The sequence below is a fragment of the Calidris pugnax genome, unplaced genomic scaffold, assembly GCF_001431845.1.
Source record: "Calidris pugnax isolate Ruff unplaced genomic scaffold, ASM143184v1 scaffold435, whole genome shotgun sequence".
In the NCBI taxonomy this organism is placed as follows: domain Eukaryota; kingdom Metazoa; phylum Chordata; class Aves; order Charadriiformes; family Scolopacidae; genus Calidris; species Calidris pugnax.
The window spans coordinates 1,257,723-1,268,042 of record NW_015091240.1 but is presented as its reverse complement, the minus strand read 5'-3'; the positions used below and the strand labels follow the sequence as shown (position 1 = coordinate 1,268,042).

The window sequence follows — 10,320 nt, the reverse complement described above, 5'->3', positions numbered from 1 at the left end:
GTTGATTCTTTTGGAAGGTGGGAAGCGAGGAGGGCAAGAAAGGCAGAGAAAAAACGAGCTTGCAGTTAAAAAAAAAAAAAAAAAAAAAAGGATAAAAAGAGCATAATAAAGACAAAAAGGATCAGAGCGTTTCCTCACAGCAACCTATTACCTGCAATATTGCTTGCGTAATACACAGAGTGCTGAAGAGGGGCTCCATCACTACCCTTCACGAATCTAGTGGGAAGCCTTGCCACTTCATTAATTGTAAATCTGCTCATGCAGATTCAGCTACAGGATGCTCTCAGGTTATCAGTCTGTGTTCCTGGTTGTCCCAGTGAAATTTAAAACAGGTTCACCTAACATTATGAAAAAAAGGAAACTCAAGCCACTGGTAAAACTTTCAGATGACAGCTGCAAGCTGCTTCTGATCCATATGACATTTTACGCCAGTAAGAACTTTATCAGCAGAGAGCTGCAGCACAAAAAGACTATTTGGGGACTGAGGTCAGCTGGAGCTGTTCCACTAACACCTATGCACCTCACTGCAACCAAAAGGACCTTATCCCACAGATCCTATGAGATGCAGGACGCTAACATCCTTCCCCATGTCTTGGAGGTGTGACTGTGCAGCTTTTGTGTACCCAGAAAGGGCAACAGCCTCAGAGAAGATGGAGAGAAGCACCTGCAGAGGGTGTCCCTGCAAAGGAAAAGCCCTGTGACAGGATGATGAGCCACTGAGCTCTTGCCCTCTTTCAGAGTCCATTAAAGGTTTTAGGGGTGTTGCTCAGAGCTGACTCAAAGTCTGGTATGGTTAGACATTTAAAATTTCCTGGCTTTAGAAACATGTGAGCCAATGGTTCACATGGCAAATAATTCCCTGTCCAAGGCCAAGCAGAAAACACGATATAAATGCTAAGACATTAGCATCAACAGTGAAAGAGGGATTGCACACTTGCTGCCGGTCCTCTTCCCCCAAAAGTCTAACACTATGGTTACTATTTTCTCTTTTAGGCTGGTAGGGGATTTTTGCTAATGCCTTAGAATGTCTTGACCCTCTCCTACAGACCAATCATGGGAGCAGAATTTCCAGCCCTACAGCTGAATTATGCAAAGCTTTGCAAAGGCACCAGCAATGTGACAGTGCTGGGGCAGGGGGAAATACCAGGACTAGGCCCCCAAATGTGAATTCTTAGGGTTATAGCTCTGGGTTTTCATACGTCCCAGAAAGCAAGGGCCTAATTTCACTGGCATGGCCTCTGACACTATGTTAGGATGCATAAGAAAAGAGTATGGTATGAAAAGCTGGGTCAAATTCAACTCCAATTAAGCTAATGAGGCTCTTAGTAGACTTTTCAAGCTTCGCACATGACACAGCCAATCAACTGCAACCTATACTAACATGGAGGGGTGAGGAGAAATCCTCTTTTTCCCTAAAGTTATGCTTGGATGTGGGCTTTTACTTATCTTCCAAGAAATACACTTTTTCCTTCACGCCTCTCATTCTGGAAACAAGAGCAGCTGGGTTGCCTTCAACTTACTGGAATAGGATGCTGGCATATGAAAAGGGGACTCACATGACATTTCTGAGAAGGGCATTGCAAACTTGCCAGAAAGAGCTATTCTTGTGTGCCCTTCAGTGCTGGATAGCCTGCCATTACCAGTGACACATCCACTTCCCTCTGCCACTCAGAGAGTTACACACTGCTCATGTCCTTCCTCCCAGTAAAGGGGGAAAAAAACATTTATTTTCATACCTCAAAAAAAAAAAAAAAAAGGGATGGGGGGGGGGGGTGGGGTTTTTACACTGCTCATGTCCTTCCTCCCAGTAAAGGGGGAAAAAAACATTTATTTTCAAACCTCAAAAAAAAAAAAAAAAGTGGATGGTGGAGGTGGTTGGGTTTATTTGCCTCCTTCCACAGACGCAACCTGTGCACATGAAACTAACCCAGGAGAGCAGAAGAATGGTGAGATAAGAACAAAACCAAAAGACTAAACCCTCATCAACCCACCCTTTCTTACTTGAAATTAATTTATATTGAAAAAATTCCAAATCTAAAAGGAAAAAAGCTATTTAGAAATTAAACTTAGAAACAAGATTCTGCTCTTCATATACTTTGCTGCCAAGATAATTTTCAGTATCCTATGTTTCCTGTGTGGTATTTGTTAGCAATAATTACACTGAAACAGCACAAGGGTTCTGTCTCCTCTAAGTTTAGCTGTTAGCTAAAAGAAAAAGCACAAATATTGGACTCCAGCTTTGAGGAGGTTACAAGCCCTCCAGATCGCCGTGGAGCACAGAAGACCCATGGGAATGAAACTGAGCTCTCACATTTGTTGGTCAGAATTCAACAACACCAGTGACCACATTAAAAATATGTCCCACGCTGCTGGGCCCAAACTTAGGAGCAATGTGGTAACCCACAATACTTTAACCCTATTAATCTTCCACCACACCTGTGAAAGGCCCTCAGACAACCTGTCTCCTCTAGGCTCCCACACAGCACATGGGCCAATGACTTTAACATCAAGCTGATTTCTCCAAGACTGCTCACAGGCTGATGTATTTCGCAAACACGAAGATCCAAACTCATGAACTGTAATTACCGAGACGGCAGATGAATCCAGATTGGGGAATCAAGTTACAGGACAGGTTTTACTCTGGGCTATCTCTTCTGGCTATCATAAGCAGTTGGACCACAACTTAGTTTCCCCTGAAGGTAATCTAGTTTGCATACTCCAGGACTGCTCCACAACATGAAATAGAGTACAGGAAGTGGAGATTACTCCACAAGCAGAGACTATCTGCAAAGCACAATCTTTATCAGAACAAAAATGCTACTGGCAACACCCTGAATCCCCTCCCATTGCACCATGCACAGCACAGCCCACAACCTCAAAACTCAACAAGACCTTAAATATGTACTACATATTGGTACGTGCTGCAATTCTGATGGTACAAGCATGTATGTAAAAATAGAGACTTGGTTTTTCTTTCCTTTCTGAGACTTGTAACTCACACATGGACCACACACCTCGTCTAATCAAGACTCAAAATCACCACAGCTGAGATCTTGAGGGTGATCACATCTCCCTCTTGCTAACACTGCATACGTTTTCACACAGGACCCATACGTGCCTGATTTGTGCAAATAAACTGGAAGGAAAGAGCCCACTCTCACAATCCAGTCATTGAAAATGCAAATGTGACAGCCTGGCCCACAACACAAGCCGGTAAAAAGGGGAATTTAGGTTTTTGGGCTTCAGACATAACTGCTCAGTAGTGGCTCTCCTAGACCTTACATACACAACATTGCAATGGGCAGAGAGGAGAGCGCATCCTAACACTGTACTGGGAGTCCCAAGAGCTGCCTCTTGGTTGCCTGCCTCGACCACATCTCAACCATGCCTGTGCACCTTTGGTCAGCAACTAGGAAGGAGCCTTTTTCCCCAGATAAGCTTCTCCGTGTGAACCGCCCAGAGTCTTTTCCAATTATACTGTATGACACAAAGCAAAAAAAGAAAAATGAAAAAAATCCATGTATCACACATGGAAAAAGAAGACAAAAGCCTATTTTGGGTGACAAAGGCCTGACATTTCAAAGTGATGGATCTGTGTCTTTGTAAGGAATCAGCCTCGCAATTTGCAGCCCACATCACAGCGCTGCGAAGCTACTCACGCCAGTTTGCCAATGCCGGCATTGTGTCTGCGTGCTTGGCGCTTCTGGACTATTCCAGGATTTCCCCCAGCGCTGAGTGGACACATTCTTCACCACGCTAAGGGGGTGACCCGTCACCTCAAGCTGGGGGGAAACGCAGTAATCGCTTTTGAGAAACACAACCACCATATTTCTGGCTGGTGGGGGGAACAGCTTGACCCCGCTCTCCCACCCAGCAGAGCGCAGCAGCTACGCTAGCTCAATGCAGCTGCGCGCTGCCTGGTATTTAAAAGGAATTTGACATTTATGTTCTGATTTAGTAAAGCATAAAGCTCAATCTGTTCAAGAACCTGCTTTATCTGATTTGCATTGCCCTTCTGCTTATTTGGCTTTGGTGCATGCCACCCAGCGCCGGTGCTTCTCACGGCATGAGTGCTCGTATCCAGTAGCAGCAAAGGGAGCCCCAAGACTCATCCCCAGAATTACCCAGGCTCATCCCCTCCCAGGGGTGCTCACACAGCTTTCTCACAGCAATGGCAGCTTTTCTCTTCGTAAACAATTTTAAAAACTCCAAACCTCAAAAACCTTAACAACAATCCTACCTTCCAAAATATAACCTTAATAGACTTTGCCCCTTTTAGATTTATTCTGCATTTATGCAATTACAGGGTGTGTCTGTACTCACAGCTCTCCAGCACTGGCAGATGCCCACGCAAGTGAGACGCTCTGGAAAAGCCTGGCTTCAGCTATATGCGAGCAATGGGGTATTTCCACTTGAAAAATCCTACTGTTTGACAGCACCCTTTTGCACCTTCCGGTTTTCCAGGGCATTTAGTACGTATCAATTAAGCTTACAGTGCCTCAGTGCCAGAAGGGGGTATCATCCCCAACATGAAATAAAAAAGCAGCCCCAGACAGAGAGAAATAAAAATTACTTACGGCTAGGTTAGAAAGGAGTCAAGTGGTAGTGACTTTCCCTGGATGGATCGGCAATAAGGAAACAAGCTGCTGGGAGCTATTTCCCACAACAAATTAAGTTGGAAGGACTAATTTATCAGGCTGTGTTGGAGAGCGCAGGGAAGAGCAGAGGAGAGAAGAAGCTGGCAGCCAGAGCACCCACGCTGCAAAGGGCGGGTGACCCTGGGGCTGGTAGAGGCACCCGCCAGCAGAGCTGCCTGGGACATAGCAATCCTGTTTTGCAAAAGAATTCAGGGCCTCAATGTTTGTTTTCACACTGCACTAGAAGTACTGATGATGCTGAGCTCCAGCAACACTTCATATTTGAAGGACCAACCTATCTAACTTGTTCTTTGCAACGAACAAACCCTTAATGCTTGGAGGTAGTTATGTTTAAGGCCATCAATTCCCTTCTATACACACACTTGGCAGGAGAGGCAAGTGTAAACTACACAGTAGCCTTTTATAGACTGAGGTCTTGTTCCTTCAATCACACCAATGTATGTGTATAATGAAATCAATGAGATTCCACATCCAGGACCTTACACGCTCATCTGTATAGGCAAGTCAACACATAGCAACCTCTGCATGAAAACGGTACTATTCATACAAAATGACCATATTAAAGAAAAAAGCTATATACGGGAAGTACTATATTTGTACTCTGCTATAGCTATTAAAATACACAGTACTAGTACACACTAAAATGGGTGTGATCACATACATAGTGAGGCCAACATAAGGAGACAAAGGGGCATCTTCTTGGTTAGCATCACAGGTCACATGTCTTACAAACTGTAGTCTATCATGGAATTTATATCATTATTTTTCAGAGACTAAAATGAAATGTCAATTTCTGGCTAGCCTATATAATATATCTGCCAATAACAAGGAGAGAGGGGGGCAGGAGGATATGGACAGACATATATAACCCAAATATGAAGTGAACTGAAAACTATTTCACAGATAGTGAACAAAATGTCTACGACAGAGCTTCTGGTTAGATAGACAGAAGGCAGAAAGGAAAATGACCTTGTTCTGCACAATAGAGTGATTCATATGGATAAACCAGATACAATTCTAGTAGCTGGTAGTCTGGGGTATTGCAAATGTAGCTCAATCTTAACATAGTAAGTGCTGGCTCAATCCTACTTGCAAAATGAGAAAACATGGACAAAATAAAGTAAGTCACCTTTCTGAATGTGACCATTTCCCACCTGGGAAAAACATAGCAGCACACTGAGCAGGAGATCCAGGTGGTATAAATCAGTACAGTTCTGTTGTAATCACGGATGGCAAAGACTAATGTATTTTTGCAGTAGTTGCTCTCCCACAGAATCAAGTGCACGCATTGCTTCATCTCCTCTGGCAGCCTGTGTGCGTACACATGCACATGGACATACCCACACTAAGACAAGTTTCACAAACCCAGTGTTACACACCTGTGCTTCTGAACATACCCACACTAAGACAAGTTTCACAAACCCACAAGTTACACACCTGTGCTTCTGAACGCTTCATATGAGGGGGTTTTAGCTCTACTCTGCCATGGTCCTTTTGAGGGCATCAATGGGAGAAGATTATATGGATGACAGAGTTGGAAAAGCTCTGCTTCAATTTATGCAATAAAGATGTTTTCTTCAAAGGAGCTTTAATTTGCAACATTGTAACTTTCACTCTTCAAATAGAGCTCAAATTCCTGACCTTGGCACAGCATCACAGAGGACTTGTTTTCACTCACATGGATTAGCTGTCACTGAACAGCTCATCCAAGATAATTGGCACAACCACTCCTCTTCTTCAAAGCTGGCATTTCCTTACCTATTTTCTCTTTTCCCTTCAAAGAGTACATAACGTACGATAGCGAGTACCTAATGTATAACAGTGACTTTAATTACCACCACATCAATTGGCAAGAGCGTTATCCTGAGCAAAGTCCGCCAATTATATTAAGAGCAGGAAGGCACGGCACTGTGCTGTATAAAAGACACCTGCAAGTGTGCTGCTCCAAGAACCAGTCCCAGGTATGCACATTGCTACCTTCTCTGCCCGCCTCCTGAGAAAGGGGGTGCAGCAGCCCAGGAGGACCGCCTGGCACACACGGCTACCTCGCTTCCAGACTACAAGTAAGTGCCTCCTATGGACAAATCTGTACCCATGCTCCTATCTGCATGTATCCGCACAGTTTACATGTCAACAGAGAGGGCTACGACCCATCCAGTGTATTATCTTGGAGTTAAGTCCAATATATTTTGTCCTCCTACAGAGCAAATGGCTTCCTCTGGCACTAAAGCTACTATTCATAAACTTGAAAGGTTTTGGGAGCGTAAAAGAGGATAGTAAAGAGACGCTGGCTCTATTTTGTGTTTTAACTAGGGCTGCTATGGTTTGCCGTTTCATAATCAATTTCACAGTTGTTTGGATTTTTTCCTTTTAGACCTCAGGGGATTGCTTTGAAAAAATGCTTGTTTGTTTGTTAGTAAAACCTGAAATAAACACCTTTTCTGGTCAGAGAGAAAAGGAAAAGCTTGGAAGTGTGCATGGAACATAAGATAGAATTTTTTAAAATTAACACTAAAGAAAGCTCCTTATCCCCCTTCCTTCAAGTTTCTATTTTTAAGTAGAACTTCACAAATTCTAACAACTTCAGGATCTCCAAGACTGGCAATATTTTCATCGATTTTAATATTATCCCTAACAAAGGGATGAGCCAAGTACTTTTTGAGAAGCACTGTCCCAGCCATTTTGTCTATACCTGCATACTAGAGCTGTAATTTTGAACATCTAATTGTATGCAATCTATGCTTCTGGACTTGAATTGGACTCAATTACCCTGGTTTAGGGGGAACATGAAATCTCCTCCAGGAGATTTCTCCAGGAGAAATCTCCTCCTCCTCCTCCAATGCTCACATCATTTCAAGGGATTTACACAGCTCAGGAAGCTTCCTCTGGTAAATCCCAGCCTAGATCAATTTAAAAGAAAGCAGATGACAGAAAGAAGTTAAATGCTGCTATTGCAAAGCACCTTCTTAATGCTGAACACACCTCTGAAGCAAGTAGCAGCAATTAAAACACCAGCCTTTGTAATTACAGCCCAGGAACCAGTCTCTGCCCTCAGAGCTAGCTGTAACTGCTCTCACTTCTGGAGAGCTCTTCAGCAGCCATGCTCATCCACATTGATGTTCCAGCTCTCCATCCCTCCATCCAGCTTATTACCATCCTGCAGCACCAGCTCTCTAGGACCTGTTTGAGCAGCATCTTGCTCTGATCAAGGATAAAGGACTTTGAAACACTAGTGCAATACCAAAGCTCAACAGTAGCATGACATGCCAAACATCTTCTTTCAGATGAACTGAGGCAGCTGTAAGAGGAAAGGAGCTGGGGGAAATTTTAGTCATCCCACAACGAAATCTTCCCTGCCTTCATCAAGACAGCGTGGTAACATGGCCTGATCAGGGCCCAATCATTTAGATTTCAACCTGACTTATCTACAGTGATTTCTGTTCCTACACCAGCTGTTTAAGTTTCTGCTGGGCAACTTCATCAGGAATTCCATACAGTGAATGGGCCATTTCAACCACAGTATATTACCAGCTTCTCACAAACATCCCTCTCTGCTTGGGGGAGGAACATTCATCCATCAAACACCATGGTGCCTTCTCTGCTTGCCATATGCTGCAATTATTTGCTTCGGCACAGTAGATCTCTGGACAGTGAGCAAGCACACTGTTATTTTCCCCAGCGACAACAAATAAGAGGGAAGCATATAAATTATGGAAGTCTCAGGGCTACCTTCATTTATCCTGCAAGGAACAGGATCTTTTTGTGCATCTAGTGCTATTTCTTTTTGGGAAAAAAAAAAAAAAAAAAGAAAAGAAAACAAGAGCTTGTATCACTGCTCCCAGACTTCCTTGCTCCAAGAAGGGACAGTGTGGAATACATACCCAGCTGAGGCTCCTCAGTGTGCAAATAAAACTTCATGGAAGAAAACCTTTTCAGCCCAAGGTACCTGAGCTCTGCATGCCCTGGGGGAGACAGGAGAAGGTTTTCTGCCCTGATTTTACCCACATTTTGCATAACTTCACACTGCTAGAGCAGCTGCTGTCTTGCACACTGGAAGATTCATAAACACCTTGTAAAGGGCATGTCCTGCTCGCACCTACAAACGTCTCAGGTTGCTGACATTCTACAGGTCCATTGCATCACACTGCCAGTCCATAAAGCATGCACAGCTCACAGAAAACAAGACCACAATGAAAGCCCAAATGTGTATGAAGATAGTGACTTTACATATTTAAGCCATGAGTACAACCCATAGGCTTGATTTACTCCTTGTTTCCATTGTTTCCCCCTCCCCCTGATGATTTCAGGGGGATTTAGATCAGGGACTAAATGGCCATATAGATTAAAAAAAAATCCACTTCAAGCTAATGGGAGATTGGAAACAATTTATCACTTTCTTTGAACGTATTTAGACCACCTCTCCTGGGAATGCCTGCACCAAAGGAAGGAACGTAACAGATGTGTCAACCTGAGTGGTGTGTCTGAAACAGCAGGAAGATAACTGTGGAAATAAAGAAAAGGCTCTGGACTACTGCAAGGCTAATTAAACCTTGATTTAATTGGGGCTGCAATTTTTAATCTAGATTTTATTACTACTAATAAGGAGAGCTGCTGAAGCATTCCTTACGTTTCCTTAACATCATTTTATCCAGCAGTCCCTGGAATGCATTCAATGTCAATTGACATCGACACTGGCAGCTTCTAGCACTGACACAACACATCAACTCACATAAATGAAAAATCACCATTAGCTAAAAATATCTGAATGAAACCAAAAAAGTGTTTCAATTGCCATGGTATTACCCTGCCTTCCTTTTCTTGGCTCTGTCTTTCTCTTCTGTGACCACTGAGCTAACCTGGTATTTGCTTAACTGCCTGATTTATTATTAGTTTTTACATAGAAGTGGGAGACGTATCCTTGAAATACATTTATGATGGAAACACAATCTGATAAATGGGTTTTTTTGTTAACAATCCATCAAAGTATATGAAGATCTAGTGAAAATACCAAGAAAAGGCCCAGTAAATCAGCTGTAAATGAAAACAGTGGCGGGTCATGACGTACTTTTTTCCCCACTTTCCAGAAGCTGCTCATCAAGTCCAATTTTAAGCTGGGGCGGAGACAAGCCACAGAAATTCCCAGGTTGAGATAACACTGGTATGATTGATGATTAATGAGAAGTGTAGCATCAATCAGACAAACTTGTAAGAAAGATACCACTGTTGTGTGTACACAGGCTCCTGCATTACACAATGTGTTTGCCCCAGTGCATCCTGCCCACCTGCTCCCTTCCTGTTCAGCTTGGACCTTCCTGAAATTAGGACTATTTCTCCAGTCTTATTCAAAGTTTCCACCTTTATCTCCCTGCCTATAGATAGCGCTGGCTAAACAAAGAATTTAGGAGCGGAAATGACGCTCTGAATTTTGTCGGAGACATACTCCAGAGAGAAGGAAGACTGGCACACACACCCAAACAGAGCAACCACATGCTTTCACAAGGGAAACCTGCATCCCTTCTTACAGCAGGAATGATCTTAGAGAGGAAAGAACGACCTCTAGATATAAGTCGTCCTAAGAAAAAGATACTTTTAAGGTAAAACTCAAGATTTTTGCACTTTTTGTACTTGTATTTTTTTTTGGGGGGGGGGAGGGGTAGGGAGG

The 10,320-nt window shown here is 43.3% G+C and overlaps 1 protein-coding gene and 1 long non-coding RNA gene across 5 annotated transcripts in view; one reads left to right on the top strand and one right to left on the bottom strand.

Annotated features, from left to right (window-relative positions):
- OSBPL5 (oxysterol binding protein like 5) overlaps positions 1 to 10,320 on the bottom strand; it is a 180,081-nt gene that overhangs the window by 117,766 nt on the left and 51,995 nt on the right. Inside the window, exon 1 of one of the 4 annotated variants that reach the window (XM_014960065.1) lies at positions 8,540 to 8,560. The exons of the other annotated variants lie outside the window; for them this stretch is intronic. The gene's annotated coding sequence lies outside the window, so the exon portion shown is untranslated. Of the gene's footprint in view, positions 1 to 8,539; positions 8,561 to 10,320 lie in introns of those variants that run through there. 4 annotated transcript variants of the gene reach the window in all.
- The window catches only part of LOC106898667, a 9,596-nt gene continuing 5,894 nt past the window's right edge, over positions 6,619 to 10,320 (top strand). Inside the window, exons 1-2 of the long non-coding RNA XR_001413959.1 lie at positions 6,619 to 6,721; positions 10,034 to 10,252. This is a non-coding gene — a long non-coding RNA (uncharacterized LOC106898667). The remainder of the gene's footprint in view (positions 6,722 to 10,033; positions 10,253 to 10,320) is intronic.